This window comes from Prinia subflava, chromosome 2 (assembly GCF_021018805.1).
Source record: "Prinia subflava isolate CZ2003 ecotype Zambia chromosome 2, Cam_Psub_1.2, whole genome shotgun sequence".
Classification (NCBI taxonomy): Eukaryota; Metazoa; Chordata; class Aves; order Passeriformes; family Cisticolidae; genus Prinia; species Prinia subflava.
The window spans coordinates 39,570,751-39,587,979 of NC_086248.1; the positions used below are offsets into that span (position 1 = coordinate 39,570,751).

The following is a 17,229-nucleotide window of genomic DNA, read 5'->3' on the forward strand; positions in this document are numbered from 1 at the left end:
CTTTTTCTAATTCAACTTCTGCTCCTAATGAAAGACCAGAGATTAGAAATTATTTAATATCTTAATTTTAGGTATTTTTCCTTGAAACAGCAGTTTTTTTCCCAAGGAAAGAAAAGTTGTGTCTTCAGACTAAGGAGGGTTATGGAATGGTTGAAGAAAATCTTGAGCTGTAAATTCAGAACCTTCTATTTGAAGGGGGGAAAAAACCCCCTCTATTTGTTGTCAACTAAGGTTATTTTCCATCTGTTTATCTCTGTTACACACATTTGAAAACTGTCAGAAGAACCAGACTTTATCAGGAAATTCCATCTAATGGGTTTATGACACCTTATGCATCTTGTTTTGACACAAGATGTTCTGCAGCTGTACTGGCCTGAGGTACTCCCGATCCCTCTGCCCTCCTGCTGCACCTTGTTGCTCGTGCGTTTTGCTGGCACCGCCGTTTCTGGATGGGTATTGGTGACTGGATCACCAGCATGTCTCTTGGAGCTTTAAGAAAAAATAAAAAACCTCCCCTTAGAAATTAAAAAGCAGCCCCACAGAAGTCTCTCTTAGACTCTTAACCAGGTCAGGCAAAAGAAGGAAGTATAGAAGCCAGCAGTGCTGCTGAGCTTGTACCCATTCTATCTTGAAAGAAGAGAAAGTTTCTTTGACCTGTGATGAATATATGCAGACTAGAGAAAGGCATGTGGACTGTAAGTTTAGTTTTCTTTCATATAGTTGGGGGTAAAAGCTGTTAAAACAGTGGGTTTATTTAGCAATTTCTGGCACTGATTTGTAGTAAGCAAATGTTTACACTGCAGCTTGCCATAAATAAACAGAAGGGTTTTTGGAAACCCTGACCAGCTTTTGTGTAGGAGAGAGCAGTCATAACAAACTGGTTCTGTGAGAAACTGAGAACAAATAAAAGATGGACTGTTATTGATGGTTTGCAAAGGCAGAAGAGACTGTGAACAAAAGAAACAAGTAATTTTCAAATACTGAAAAACACTGTTTGTGAACCTGGGATAAATTTCAGTAACATTTCATGTTCTCCTGTTTTCAGTCTTTAGAAAATCTAAAGAAAAGAAGGGCAAATGATTTTAACCAGCTCCAGCCTCAGAGAAGCGTGGAAATCTTCAGCTGCATTCAATACTATTGTGAGTTTTTTGTATCTCCCCAAGATATTGCCAAGAACATTTGCTACCTGTTTCTGCATGTTAACAATCTTGCAGTCACTTAAAGTGCTGTAATTAGCTAAAGAAAAGAATTCTTTCAAAAATCCCCTAACAAACCCTTTACTACAAGGAAAGCTCTTCTTTTAGTACTTAATGAGATTATTACCTACTACAAGGAAGTTATTCTCCTTTTTATTTTGTGTTCTTGGGATTTTTTCTAACATTATGGTATAGAGTGATAGGCAGTAGAGCATTTAGAGTTGCATAGCTGAAGGATTGATTTATGGGGTTTTTTAAAGTAGTTAAATGGTACCAAACCCCCAAACCAATATTCCGTTTTTATTTTATACTGACGCATAGTTTTGGTGATTGAGTAATGTCTGAGTATCTTAGTAGCTGATAACTCATATTGACTTTTTTGCAACTTTTTTTGTGGTTTTCATGTGACCACAGCAATTTACCAAAGAATCTCTAGCCTTAAGAGATAGACTAGACTCAGACTAGAAATGGAGCTGATGAAATGGTAATAAAAATCATGGCTAAAGCTGAACCTTTTTCTTAGTTGTTCCCTTAGTCGTGTGGAGTGGAAATGTGTCTTCAGCAATCTTGTGGTCTTCACAGAGAATCTCTTGATTTCAGGGTTCCACTGGAACCAAGTAGGCAGGGACATTGTATTAATAGCTCAAATGTCTTTGTGACCATGATGGTAGGAAAAAGAAATATGTTTTACAGAAGAGATGAAACCTTTCATATAAGCTGCCATTAGGGCATACAAATTGACTGTGCTGTGTAGAGATACCCACTTAGCTCTGAACAAATTAGCAAAACATGTAGCAACACTATTTGTGATGTAGTATTTTGTGTGGGTAAAGTGTTGAGAAATTACTTCATGTCTGCAGGTCTCTGCATTGGGCCTTGTTGAATGCAGGTGAGGTGGTGATCCTTTGGGAACTGCAGGTCAATAAATTCCAGTCCAGTTTCAAAAAAAATTATTTCTGTCTCTGAGAAATAGACTGCAAAGACCACACTTACATGGTAATATGTTGGGGAAACTATTGAGTCCTAATAGTATTGCTGCATCAGATTTTGATTCATCTTTGAGGATGTTTGTATTGCCAGTAGCACTTACTAAAGGAATAAATAGTTTTTAGTTCTAGTTAGTGTGCAGATCGTGCTCTTTCTCTCCTGCAAATGGGTGGCAAGAGCCCTTATTACTTATCTTGAAATTAGTGTAAATGCAGAGATAAAAACTTGCATTTGTATTTTGAATATAACCAAGAGTTAGCCTGAGAGCAAGCTAGTGGTAAAGCCAGTCCTAGTGGTGATGCAAGAGCTTCTATTTGCTCAGTGACTGGCATCATTGTCAGATCTACAATTTGAAGTGCTTGTAAGGTGAGGAGAGATCTTTCAGACTTTATTTATTTATTTATCTATTTAAGTATTTATTGGAGATCAGTTGTCTCCTGATTTGGGTTACTGCAATGTTGAATAACTAAGGTAAATGAATAAACCTGGCTGAAGTAGTCCTACAATTCTTGGCTGCATTAGGCATCTCACTGTCCAAAGATGGAAAAGAAGCAGTGAATGTGTGCTTAGAGTGCTGGATCATGTACAATACAATGGCTCAGTTCCTTGGCAAGGTGAGGAGCAGTCTGTCCCCTGCAAATTCTGATTCAAATCCAGCTTCTTGTGTGTGCCATTTGGTAAAGAGGAATCAAACATATTTTAATTATCCTCTTAGTCCTTGGATGTATCTGCAGTATCCTTGGGCTTGACCGTTGTAGGGGACGAGTGGGTGCTTCAGGCCATCTTTATGTCAGTCAGCATTTTTTGGGCCAGAGTGTCTGTTCCCAGCTCAAGACACTGATGGATAGCTTCTACTTATTATATCATTGAATGGCTTTTAATCTTTATCATTGTCTTTTAATCTTTGAGCATTGTCATTCTCAAGCATTCAAAGTCTAAAAATCAGTTCCCAGAGATCAGTAATCACATTAAATCAGACATTCCCCAGTAGGAATCATAAACCTGGTGTTAGATTATGTTTTCAAGCTTCTCTCAGTAATCTTCAACCTTATAAACTTTATTCCTTTTTGTGAGGTGAGACCTTCAGGTAGTTTTATTCCAGGAGATACATTTGGTGACAGGAAAGGAAACCATCATAACTGGTTTATTTTTGCAATTTTGTACCTTAAAATGTCTTTATTTTCTGATCGTGGCTTACCTGTGATTGCAAACTATTCTCTAGTGTTAGAGCCTGAGTTAGCATTTTCCTTCCTAAATCAGTCTAATTTTGATTTAGAAATTCAGTTGATTTTAGGGATCTGCTGTCCCATTGATTCTTCTAGAGGTGTACTAATAGTGATGTATTTAAATTTTGTTATTTGCTGTGGTCCAAATATAAAACCAACGTAGATAGCTTCCATGTGGATTAGAGGCTGAGAATCTAAACTAATTAAAAAGTAGATGGAGTAAAAGAAATGTGGAAGTGTTCTGATATAGCATTTAAGTCAGAATAATATAGTAAAATACAGTAATTCGGATTTCCCCAGAGCAAGTTAACCTTTTAAAATTTTGCAAAGTGTCCAGTATAAAATAATATTGTTTTGTTGGACATAGGCAGTTTAATTTTATTACCATTCTTTTGCGGAGCTGGCTGTCCCTTTAATGTCAGCAAATGTTGCTTTTGCTTGTTTAAAAGTTCACAGCAGCTGGAATCAAATGCTTCACTCTCAAACAAGAGTGATTATTAAGAAGTTAATCTCTGATCCTGCTGGTATCAGCAATATTTAATGTCTTTTAAATAATTAAAAATGCTAATGTGTGATCTTTTACATAGACATAGTGCACAGTTAAAACAATTAACAGCATAACATCTAGTCAAATGAATTGTTTGATAAAAGTTCTCTTCTACTACCAAAAAATCCCAAAACAGCCAACATTGAAATGAACACCCCACCCCCACCCAAACGTGTGTAATACAAGCTTGATAACTCTGTGCTCTGCTAAAAAACTGTGGATCTTTGAATTTTAGTTAGAGCTTTGAGTTTTTTGAGTACTTTAATAATGTTTTTAGGAATGAAGAGGCTATTTTGGCCTTACATGTGTCCATGAAGAAGAGACTTAGAGGAAGAAATCTCTTCAGAGCTTTGTTGCTGAGTTTTGTTGCTACCATATCCAGGAAAATCTTCATTGTTTTCTGGGATATGGTAGTAACAGTAACAGGCCACTCTTGTGCCTTTGGTAATTCATGCTTTCCTTTTATTTTGATTTTCTTCTCTACCTGGCAGTGTAGTTGTGATAGAGCTATCCACTGTGGCCTCTAGGAGCAGTGGCTTTCCCAGACATCATAGTTAGCAGAATTATCTTTCAAGGAGGCTTCTAAGTGTGGCTCAATTCTGATATATTCTAATTTTTTGCCTTAACTTTTGATTATCAGAAGCAGTGCATTTAAAAGCAAAAAATTTAGTGATTGTTGGAAATTTATTCAAGGTGCTTTAAATTGCTTGGATTTCCTTTGGATGATGACCATCTGTTGGAAAACTTTGAAAATACCCTCACTGAAACTTAGTTAAAGAAAAGAAATTATTTTGCTCTTTGTCAGGAGTCATTCAGGGTTCAACTTAGTCTCTGGAACAGGAATGTCTAGTGCCACTTGAGATACTGATCCAGAATGGTCCTGCATGTCCTAGGTCATCATTCTCATCTCCCCAGGAAGATGGCTTAGAATACTCTACAGGGACTGAAATAACAGTAAATTTCTTTATATTATCAACTGAATTCAAGTCTTAATTCACTTTAATTGGAATTTTTTTTAGAAGTGCATGCATGTATTGCTTGGAAAGTATTATTTTTGTTTATCAAGTGAAATAATCATCAAACTTCTTATGAATGGTAGTTGCACTTGCATTGCTACCAAGTTTTCCTATCCTTAAAAAAAAGAAAAGACTACTTTCTTATGACAAAACAAGTGTTTAGTGCTACAGTACATTTGGTTTGGATTGGTATTATTTCTAGACAGGAGATAAAAGGATTCCTAGGCAGTTCCAATAAATGGAAAAGACTAAAACTCATAAATGTGCCCTACTGGGGCACCTAACAGAGATGTCAAGGCATGTGTATTTGCTATGGTTTTGATAGAATTTCCCCCTTTTGCCCCTTCTGTTTCCTTTTATGAGATAAAATGTCTTCAAGGAAATTGGAATGTGGAATAAATAGCTCATATGGGACCAATATGCTCTTGCATGCATGCAGTACATTTGCAGTCTTCTCAGCTGTACCACAGAGAATCACACAAAGCACAGAATTGTCTAGGTTGGAAAGGACCTCTTGACATAACTTAGTCAAAGCCCCCTATTTAAGCAGGGTCAGCTAGATCAGGTTGTTCAGGATGATTTTCAGAGGTGTTTTGAGTATCTCTAAGAATGAAGACTCCACAAGCTCCCTGGGCAATCTGTTCTGATATTTAACAGTTCCTCACAGTAAATAGCATTTGCTAGTGTTCAACAGGAATTCTATGTCCGTTAATTTAGGCCCATTAAATTATAGAAGAAACAGTGTTTTGACTTGAATTATAAGTAGCTATTTGTAGCACTTACTGGTTTTTAGCAAGGTAATTACTGCCCTTAAAATTTAAAAATAAATGTTATTTTAGAAACAAGGAAAATTTTTTTTCGCCCTCCTACTTGGCACACTGTTCAGCTTTCTCAAATATGGTGGGATTCTAGTGACTGGCATTCAATTCACAAACTTCAGTTAGGCATGTAGATCTGTCTCCACAAATCATCTGATGTTTGGTTCTAGGAGCAGTATTCACAGACCCTGGAGTCTTGCTCAGCTTACCAGTTTAATGTCTGGGTGGTAGTAGATGCTTCAGAACAACGACTCAGCAAGCTGCAAGTTGCTTGCATGTATATAAAGGGAAGAACAACATGTCAGTTTAACTGATAGAAAAAATCAAAAAGTATACAAGTTTTAAATTCTTCACTTCTGCAAGTAAGCACCTAACTGTACCCTTTTGCAGTCTTTCATAGGTGCCCTTGGGAATTTAAACATCAACTTTTTTAAAAAAAAAAAAAGTTTTTACTTTTCTTTTGAAATTTAACTTCTGGGTTTGGGTAGGGCTTTTTGTTTGTTTGGGTTTTTGTGGTTTTGTTATGGGTTTTTTTGTTTGTTTAAATTATCTGAGAAGTACTGATGCAACATTTGCCTAAAAATGGATCTGACTCTGTCTTTAAATCTGTGTGTACCCAAAGGATTTAAAGTATGAATTCTTGGATTGTCTCTGAAAAGCAGAGAATAGAGCACATTCAAATCTGGTGTTTCCAAACAAGAACTTGCATGTTTCTCTATTAACCTATTTGACAGAGCTTAATTAGAGTGATATTTTACTTAAGTAAAAAGTGTTTCCTTAAACTGAATTTCTCAAGATATGTAGTCAAAGTTATGACTCACACTACAAATATATCATATGCATCTTCACTGTGAATTTTTTTAGACTGTATTTCCTGTCACCTTCCCTCCCTACCTGGTACGTCCCTTCTGCTCTGAGAGGAATTTTTATTTGTTGTATTCACACTGGGTTTTAATGACAGTGGTCAACATCAGAACATTTTCTAGGTAGCTGGTCTGGAACATTGAATAATGTCTGTTAGAAATGGAACATATGTTGAATAAAGGATGACGGAAAAATGGAGATCTCCTATTTCAGTAAAATACTCTAGTATGAAATCTAGATTCTGGCTAAATCCTTGGAGAAAAAGAATCCATTAACTCTATCATCAGCTTGGGCAGGGCACTCAGCTGTTTTCCAGCATAAGAGGTCAGGTGTCCGGATGTTTTCCCTTGTGTTCCCAGCAGATATGTGAACCACAGCTTCCTCTGGTAGGAACTGCACCATTCCTACTGTCCTAATGCTTCAGCAGCTCACACTCTAGCAGGTTGTACTCACAGGGAGCAGGGAGAAGGCCGCAGTTCCCTAAGTAAATCTGCCCATCGAAATCCCTCTTGAGTTGAGAGCATTTTTCCTTCCAGTGGTTTTGTAAGAGCTTTCTCCTTTGTCCAGGTATGGTTTGTGCAGCCCCGTGTGTGAATCTGCAAAGCTTCTGCAGATTTTTGTCCATCTGACATCTTCAGGGCCACTTTCCCTATCCCAGACCAGCCTTATCTGTGTACTTGTCTAGCTGGGTTCCTTAAGGTTATAGAGGTAGCAGTGATTGTGTAAACATGTTGCTGGTGGTGCATGTAAGAAATAGTGGTCTTACAGTAATAAAATATGTACATGATGGAAACTCTATTTTTCCCAAAATATAGATGTTTTGTTTGTTTGCAGAAGGCAGTGTAAAACAGGGTAAAGAGCTAGAAGCAGACATGACTACGCAGGCTTCACTGCTTATGGTTTTTGTGATTGCAATGTGTAATAGAACTTGGAGGTGGGCAACCCTCTCTACTCTCTCCCACTACTTCTCACCCACAAACAGAATTTGTGAGTCTTATTTATTCTGGTCATCTAATTAGTTTTGATTTTCTCTTTCAATCTAGATTTCTTTAATGTTTAAATCAAACCTGTCTTTTCAGTAAAGAAGTGTTTCAATTGATCTGAGTTCGCTGTAAGGAAAAGGTCTAAATTAGATGGATTTACTTCAGAGCTCTAGCTAACCTCAGGTCCTGTCACTCCTACTTAAACTTCTAAGTCAATTATGAAAAGCTACATGTAGAAATTCCTTTTATATTTGAAGCACCTAAAAGCTAAACAGTAATACAGGCATCCCTGTAATACAAAAGTTTATGCTGGAATGGCATTAGGCAGGCTTTTAGAAGTTTTGATGCAATTTAAGTGTAGAAAAAGGGCCCTAAGGGAGTTCAAACATTCACTTTTTAAGAAGTGATGGAATTAGAAATACCTGTGCCTTTTCTTGTAGTAAACTAATGGTAGGGAACTTCAGTTTTAGTATCGGAGCACAGAGCTTTTTTGCCTTTTTTACTGCTTAGTTTCATGAGCATGTAACCCTTTGACACTTTTTCAAAGGTAAACTAAAAAAATCCTGAAGAGCTGTATCAACAGAATGGAAGAGCAGCATGATTGGAATCATTAGCACTAAGATCAAGTAAACTGTCAGGATTTATTCACTATATCACAGTCAGCAGAAAGTGAAAGCAAATGTTCTGCAGCTGTTTCTCCACAAAAAAAAAAGGTGCAAAACTTGGTGATCTTGATTTCTAGTCTAAAATCTAGATGGAATGGGCTTTAACAGACATTCATTCTTTTAGTTGCCTTCTTCTAAATCTGATGGTTTTTCATACATGCATTTTAGCCTAGGATCTTCCCTGCCGTTGTCTCTTTGTCTTTCTTCTGTGTGCTTTCCCAGTCTGCTCTCCTGAGCATTCAGTCTTCTGGTCCAGCAATCAGAATTATTCCTTGATGACCTCTGGCTTCTCTTCCTATGATTGCACTGTAGAAAAATCCATGCTTTCTCATCTATTTTCCCAAATGATCATCTGATTTTAGTATTGTGTACTATTCCACTGGTTCCCCTTCCCCTTTGCAAAAGGGTAAACCCAGGAAGTAACTAGCTGGTGTTCATCACCAGCTTCCTCCATGTTGTTTTTGTTTCCTCTTCCTACTTCTTTCCCACTTGACATCTCCCTCTTGGCCTCATCAGAATGTGTTGCATCATCAAGATGAATGACACTCTTCCCAATTTGCTTGAGGCTGTCAGAAATCTTTTGATAGCCATTTCTCATAACAGAAAAGTGTTTGCAAATAATCTTTGTTCTCTTACATTGAAGATTGGAGGAATAGTCCATAAGCCAACTATGTGTCTAGTTCTGGGGTCCTCAACACAAGGAATGGTGACTTAGAAAGTCCAGGGAAGGATCACAAAGATGCTCAGAGGGCTGGAGCACCCCTTTCCTGCAGAGACAGGCTGAGACAGTTGGGACTGTTCAACCTGGAGAACAACTTGGAGCCTGGCCTCACAGGGGCCTTAGAGTAAGAGGCCTTATAAAAAGAAGGGAGACTGACTTACATGGGTGGGTAATGATAGGACGAGGGGAGGGTTTACAGGTTTAGGTTAGATACCAAGGAGCAATTATTTATTCAGAGGGCAGAGAGGTACTGGAACAGGTTGTCCAGAGAAACTGTGGATGCTCCAGTCCTGAAAATTTTCAAGGCCAGGTTGAATTTTTGAGCAACCTGGACTAGTAGACCCTGCCCATGGGAGGAGGGGTTGAAACTAGATGATTTTTAAGAGTCTTCTAACCCAATCCATTCTGTGATTCTTTGATTCTATATGGGGTAAAACTGATGGGGATTTTAGTGATCAGTTCCTCTATGACTTGAATATTTTTTCAAAATAGAAACATGGAGGTCAGTAACCTGTTGCAGTGTTTTGATGTTTATAGGACTGCTGTGTAGTTGTACTTTTATGTACAGACATTTTTTTTTCCTCTGATTCATGGCATTGAAAGCACTCACTAGACATACAGCAAGTATTTTACATTATTGTAATTATGCTGTAACAGGGGGGAAATATTTGAAATACTGTCCTGGAGGTACAAGTTATAGTGAAGTATAGTTCTGCCACCCTGTGGCTACTGAAGACCATTCTTAGAAGGTTCATGTTTACTTAATTGCTGGTAGTCACAGCCTTTTACTTTTAACTTCATGAATGCTATTACACAGAGGAAGTTGAAGGGCTATTGCAGGTCCCATAGAGATGTATAAACTATATATTTTATTGAAATTTTATTGAAATATATAAATACTTGCTCACTAGAAATGCCATGTAGACTCATAACTGATCACCTCAGTTATGCAAGACTATACATTATTGAAAAATCACACTTTTCTTAGTATTTTTATGTAGTTTTTTATGTCTCAGTCATAGATATGAAAAGTTCTTGTGGCCCAATTGCCAAGATTGTAGACTACAGTACTGTATATTCTTCTGTGGTATAAATAGTCTATATGCAGATTTGAAGTAGATTCAAAAACATGTTTATATATTTTTGACTCTGGAAAAGAAAAATTGTTATTGTTCAATAAAAGCATCTTGATGGTTTGAAAGTTAAAAATCTAAGGCTCATCTGAGTGAGGCCTTGGTGAAGTTGACATAATTTCTGACCACATCTCACCACTGTATGTCCCTTTCCATGTTTGTTTCTAGAGTTATCAGGAGAAATAATTATGATCTTTCTAGTTAAATTTCTGTTGCATTCTACTATAAAACCTTCTGACTTGATTGAGAGAAGCCTTCCACATTTGTGGACCTATTATAGTGGATCCAGAGGAGGGCCACAAAGATGATCAGAAGGATGGAGCACCTTTCCTATGAAGGCAGGCTGAGAGCTGGGGCTGTTCAGCAATGAGAAGACAAAGCTCCAGAGATATGTTCTAGCAGCCTTCCAGTACCTGAACGGGGCTTGTAAGAAGGTGAGAGACGGGCTTCTTACCAGAGCATGTAGTGACAGGACAAGGTACAAGGGGCAAAAGGTTTTAAACTGCAGGAGACCAGGTTTAATTTGGATGTTAGGAAGAAATTCTTTACTCAGAGGGTGGTGAAGGAACAGGTTGCCCACAGAAGTTCTGGTTGCCCCATGGCTGGAATGGATGGTTGGATGGAGCTCTGAGAAAACGGGTACAGTGAGTGGCATCCCTGTCCCTGGAAGGTGGTTGGGAGCTAGTTGATCTTTAGGATCTCTTCCAACCCAAGCCATTCTTGATTTTGCAATTCATGATTTTGCAACAAACGTGACAAATTTTCTAAATAAAAAAATTTTATACTTTTTAATATATATTTTATATATATATATAAATATATATATATAAAAATATATATAAAATAAAAAAATATATATAAATAAAATATGTAGATATATATTTTTTATACAGGGTGTTCTGGGTTTTTTTTTTAATCCAATGAAAATGCAAATCAAATTCCAAAATAATATGCAATTGCAAACTGTTAAAGCCCTGTCTTTTAGTTTCTTTTTATAAGGTCTACAGGAAAAATCTTGAAAGCATAATTTTGCAAAGTAACAAAGATTTTGGTTTATGCCAGCAGCAGAATGCCTTAAAAGTGACCAGAGACCTTTTGACTTGTCCCTTTTAACTGCCATGAACTCAATACATGGATTAGATTCTTCATTTTGAGAGTGCTTTGCATATTTGTTGCCTAACTTTCAGAAAGATGAGAGAATAAGTTCATAGAAAAACAGAATGGTTTGGGTTGGAAGAGACCCTTGAAGGTCATCTAGTCTGGTACCCTGCCTTGAGCTGAGATTTCTTCAATGAGATCAGGATCAAGTTGTAATATTGTTCTCCCAACCATGATAAATGAATCTGCTGTAAGTTATGTCCTGCTCCTTTCAGCAGGTACTGACCTGAATTAGTGTCATAGCTTCAATGACAGCAACAGTGAGTGCTCTGAAAAGCTGATACTGCACAAAGATATGTTACTACTGTTGTATAAAGCTGTTAGCTTTTTTCAAAGAAAATATGTGAAACTGCGTGCACACATCCTGGAAGCAAACCTTGTCTTCAAAATCATCAAACTTTATGTGTGGTGTTTCCAGTTGAGTTACATATTGTCTATGGTTTTATCACTGAATGTGACAACCTCTTTCTCAGGTGGTAGTTTAGGTGAAATATGCCTTAAGTTACACAGACTACCATGAACCTGGCTTTTTATTTATTTTATTTTATCTGAATATGTATTCAAAAGAAATCTTCCACTTGCTAGTATATTGAGATATGTAGAAGATATAACACCATGCAGAAGATATAAAGACATAAAGATGTTGTTCTACTCATACAGCCTTTAGCCCTGTGGTTTCATTTTATATTTTTGTGGTTTAAGGTCTTAATTATTATGTGAAGTCAGATGGTAATTTGGTAGTAATAGAAAATAAACCTCATTATTCTAACTGACTATAGCTGATGGCCTGAAGATAGCAATGACCTTTCCAGTCTCACAAGAAATTAGTTTGTAATTAATCAGAAAAGTGTGACAGTTTGAATTTTTTGTGGGTTTGTTTTATATTTATTTTGCTGATTTTTTTTCTTGAGGTGTTTTGACTGACTTCTGTTTTCCCAAACAAATCCAGGTTTTCATTTTTTTTTTCCCTTAATGTTGTAATTTACATTAAATCTAAGGGGTTTTTTTCAGTACTTTGAAAGCTTTTTCTTGAAAGTCGCTGTATTGAGGCACTAAAGGAGTTGAGCAACTTGTGTTTGAGCTGAATGATGATTTTACTGTCAACATTGGGTAGTGGCAGAGTTTTTCTCACACTTGAAATTCTTGAACATTTTTATGGAATGGGAAAAATATTTCAATTCTCAAAGATCTCAATGCGAAGAGGAAAAAGTGTTGTCTCCCAGGCATATGGGAAAAGTGCATTTATATACTGAGCACAGCAGGTTTGCAGTCAAACTTTAAATCTGTTTCCTACTGTTTTCTTTTTGACAAATTTCTTTGGCAGAGATGTGATTAAAAAAAAAAGTAGAAGATATTGTTGTCCTTTATTTTCTGTGAAAAAAACCATAGTTTTGTTTCTGAAGGCACACTTACTTTGAGAGAAGGTGAAGTACAACTTGAAAGGATGATTTATTCTGACTGACTAAAACCACAGGCAAAAGCAGAAGCTCCTGTGAATAAGTATCCAAGCTAGAACAGAAAATTGCCATAGGTAAATCTTAATGGTCTAGTTCTGTATCCATGACAGCCTCTGTCAGGATGTGCTATGATGGCTTTCTGGAATGAAATGAATATAGTGTACTTCTGTTAGCTTTTAAATATTTTCTTTTTTAAAAAGGCTGAATTTAAACCAGGTGTTTGAAGCTGTCAAAGTGAAAATACCATTTCACTGCATACAAATGCTTTATCTTCACAACTCATTCACTTGGTTCAAAATTTTACTTTTTTGCAGGAAAGAGCTCATGATCCCTTCAGTTTGGCCATGCATCTAACTTGAAGTGGTGTGGATTTAAGTGGAAGTGTTTTTCAATACTTAAAATACACATTTGGAAAAAAATGATTTGAGGGAAAGAGGATAACTAATTAAAGATAACTCTTTGAAAATGCAAAATATCTTTAATATTATTTATATATTCAGTATTTTTAGGTTTTTTATACCAGTTCTTGAGCATGTAAATTTTAATATATTTCTATGTAAACTAGTTTGGCACACAGCAAATTTAACATAAGTAAGTTGAGTTACTGTTTTCCAACATAACAACAGTCGTAATTCAGAATGTTGATAAATATATCCAAATGAAATATTGCTATCTGAAAAGATACATTATCTGTACTCAGAAAAATGAAAAAAATCCCACATTTAATGTGAAGTTTTATGAATCAACAGCTTGTTATCTTTACTGATAAGTGAAATGAAGATTAGGAATGTAACTGAAAGCTACCTATGTGAAATGAGGTTAAAATCTGAACTTAAATAGTCAGGGATTTGCTACATGGTTTGAGTGAGTTAAAATTAATTATTTGAAATATATTTTTGATAAGCAGTAATGTGTTAAGTAATGTGGTAATAGATGAATGAGTGGCTTTCCCAATTCAAAGGAAAAAATTAAAGGAGAAGTTAGAGGGCTTTTTATACACTGCAGGACTTTAAAGGCAGAGCAGTACTTAACTAAGGCAGTGCCATTCTGTGAAGTTTAGTGGTAAACAGAAGATCAGCAACTGTATTTGTGATGAGCTAGGTGAAAGCTGCCTTGAGTGGTACCAGTGTAAAGGACTCCACAGTTCCCAAAGTCTCACTGCATCCTGTGTTAAGAGATGAGTAACAGAGATCTCCCCAGAGAGGCAAGCCAGTCTCCTGACACTCTCTGAGTAGCTCTGAAGCAGCAGGGGCTGTTGTGAGGAGCGAAGCAGTGGCTACTTGAAGACATGCCCAGGGGTTCTTGGCTCTTCTACCTCTCTCCAGATGTGGATCATCACAAGAGCAGAGATTGCATCTGGCTGCAGTGAAGGTTTATGGATTTTGGCTGCCTGGATCTCAGTGAATAGTTTGTAAGATATTTAGCTTAAATTTTGTGTTGCAGCTTTTCACAGTTAAGCTATTTTCTTTATGTGAGATAAAAACCATGAAATGCTCTGTAATTTTCCACCCTGTCTTATAAAGGAGTTCTGATCCTGGCCATGTTTGCAAGAGAGCATCTCTTCTGTCTACAAAAGTATCTTCTAGTCTCTCCTGAATATTGTGTTATGCTGAACTCTGTGAAGTGGTAGTTGCCTGTGTTTCACTTTGATTTTTCTCACTTTTTCATTTGTCAGTCTTGCCAAATATCTGAGAAGGGCAGAGTCTCACCTCTCCTACCACAGCACAGTGTGTTACCTAGAACCATGGAGGCAGTCAAATGGGTTTTTTCTGACTCCTACATAGGTAATAGAACCTTTGCTTTCCCTTAAAACGAAACTGGAGCTCAAGGGAAGAGAGTAGGATAGTTCAGTAACTCCTGCCTAAAAAGTAATTACCTTAGTAAAGAAGAGAGTACAAGCTTTTTGTCAAGTGCTATTTTATTTTTGTATTAAGAATACATTTTAAATCAGGGTTTTTAAATAATTTCATTTTTAACCTAGCAAAAATAATGCTTATATCATGTTCTGAAAGTGAGTTCACATTGAAGTTGATTGTAACTCAGTTCTCATTTACTTTGAGCAAATGGGAAAATTATTGATGAAACCACCAAGGTGGTAATTATGTTATATAAGCTTGAATTATGTAGAAAACCTTCATGTTTTCAGGTATTATTAATCAATTGTCATATCCATTATGAATACACATTTTTTACTAGTTTGCAAGACAAAAGAAGCATAATTAGAGTGGAAAAAATGTTTCTTAGTTACCCAGTATAAAATACAGAGCCTGTTTATGCAACAGAATAAGTTCTGTGATGATCTGGACTATGGTTTGGACAACTCTTTAAAATCAGATATGTGAACTACAAAAAAAAGCTTGTTACGTCAAGAGGGAGGAAATAGTGAATTTCGGGACATTTGAGTTATTTTCAGGAAGTAGATTGAATGTGAGTTTTATTTTGATCTCCTACACCCTTTCTCCCTTAATCTAATCCATATTCTGGTGGCTTGTATTTTGAACTAATCAAAAATATGTTCTCGCCTTCAGTTTATTTCTAAATGATACAAGAAAAACAAATAAACCTCCAAATAAACCCACCAAAAGGATGAGAAAAGGTGTAAATGAATTTTTTTCAGTGCCTCTTATGCATTCTGTGTAAACTATGAACATGGTATTGGCTCCTCAAGATTAATTTAAATGAACAAGACTTTTTCTGGAAAAGGGCACATGCATTCTGCCAATAAATACATTTGGATACTAAACTACTTTGTCTAAGATTTCCAAACAAGTGTTATATCCAATTAAAATAAAGGAAGAAATACTGCCTGCTTAAATACTTTTTTTTTAGTGATCTTTGAACAAATTTCTGAACTCCAGTGGTAGCTGAGATTAAAGAAGCAGCATAGCCCAACAGTGTGCAATGGGTGCAGCAGAGGGACACTTCATTCCAAGATTTAAAACCTACTGTTTATTGTGCTGTGTCATAAGACTGTGACAAAAATATATATAGAAAGATTGCCATTTCATCAGGCAAACAGAGCAAACACTGTTTTGATGCATTAGTTTGTCATAATCATTTGCATGGGCAGTGTGATTTCTTTTGAATTGCTTACCTTCGAAATACTTACATACACTATGTTTACATAGGAAACTACAGTTAGGTTTTTTCTTTTTTCCATTTAGGAATAGTACACCATTCCCTACCAAAATACTCTGTTCTTCCAGTGCTAGCTGGAACTAGTTTTACTTATTTGCAAATTTTTAATTTTAGCACTTTCCTAGGATGTGAAAAAACTAATGAAGCAACAAGAAAATAAATTTTAGTTGTAAAGTACTGTAGTATTGGGGATTAGTGTTCATCACAAAATTACAAAGAGTGAAATAATATATTATTTTAAAAAAATGCTTTTTGGCAATTTTAGCAAGTATCTCAAATCTAGGATGTAATGAGCATTTTCTGTCTGGCCTATATTTTTCCTATAATTTCCAGCATTAAGGACTATTTCAATATAACAGAAGGATTTACATGGATTTAAAGTTTTCCATTTAAACCAAAAATCTTATCCTTAAGTTTATAAACTAATCTTTTAAAACGATTTGATTACTTAAAGTAGTTAAATAGAAAGACAATAGTATGTCTCAAACATTCTAATGCAAAGATTTTCCTTAGGTACCAATCACAGTTTATATAATGGAGAGGTATCCAGCTGTCTGAAATAGAAATAAACTCTTGGTGCAATTATTTTTTTAACTGCTCTGGCAGAGCATATCTCTACAACAGGTGAAAGTGCCTCCTTAATTTTTTTTTCAATAAGGACAAATAATACTTTCAAATTTCCAGTTTATAAAAATGTTGAGCTGCCTTAAGCCTATATGGCTAAATAAAATCAGTGCAGTATTGATTAAATGATTTCCACACTGTACTCTTGTGTACATAGTCTATATTTAAGTGAGGCATGCAGTTCTGAAGCTTTGGAAGAGAAAGGAGGAGTGCCAAAGTTTCGGGAAGATTGATTTCTTAGGGTGAAAACACTGAGCGCAGTGTGGAACTGTTTGAATATTTTGTTAATCCTTTGATGCATATGCCCTAATTATTGTAGAGTGAATGCTTTTCCCTGCAGGTCTTCATCCTTCCTCTGCTCTCACTGCTGCTTGTGGTTTGGGGGTTTTTTCTGTGTGTAGGCCAGAGAGTTTGGACCTCTTAAAATTCAGAGAACAGTTGAATTTCTTCTCTACCAGTCTCTGGATGGTGTAGGATTTCCTAAGGGCAGACATCAGTTCTGGTGTATGGGTGTATACCAGAGCAGGTACCTTGATCAGAAATGTTTTTGCTTCCTTAGCTGACAGCTTAATATGTTGTGTTTGTCTGTCTCTTGAGGGCTAAGGGGAATTGTCTTAATAGAACTAGAACAGTGATCATTGATAATGAGAGTGAAATATTCTGAAGCCACCATTGGAAAGCACTGCATACCCATTT

At 36.3% G+C, this 17,229-nt stretch overlaps 1 protein-coding gene across 6 annotated transcripts in view; it reads left to right on the forward strand.

Annotated features, from left to right (window-relative positions):
* Nucleotides 1–17,229, forward strand: part of KLHL32 (kelch like family member 32) — a 141,241-nt gene that overhangs the window by 23,744 nt on the left and 100,268 nt on the right. The window contains exon 2 of one of the 6 annotated variants that reach the window (XM_063389687.1): nucleotides 1,046–1,139. The exons of the other annotated variants lie outside the window; for them this stretch is intronic. The gene's annotated coding sequence lies outside the window, so the exon portion shown is untranslated. The remainder of the gene's footprint in view (nucleotides 1–1,045; nucleotides 1,140–17,229) is intronic. 6 annotated transcript variants of the gene reach the window in all.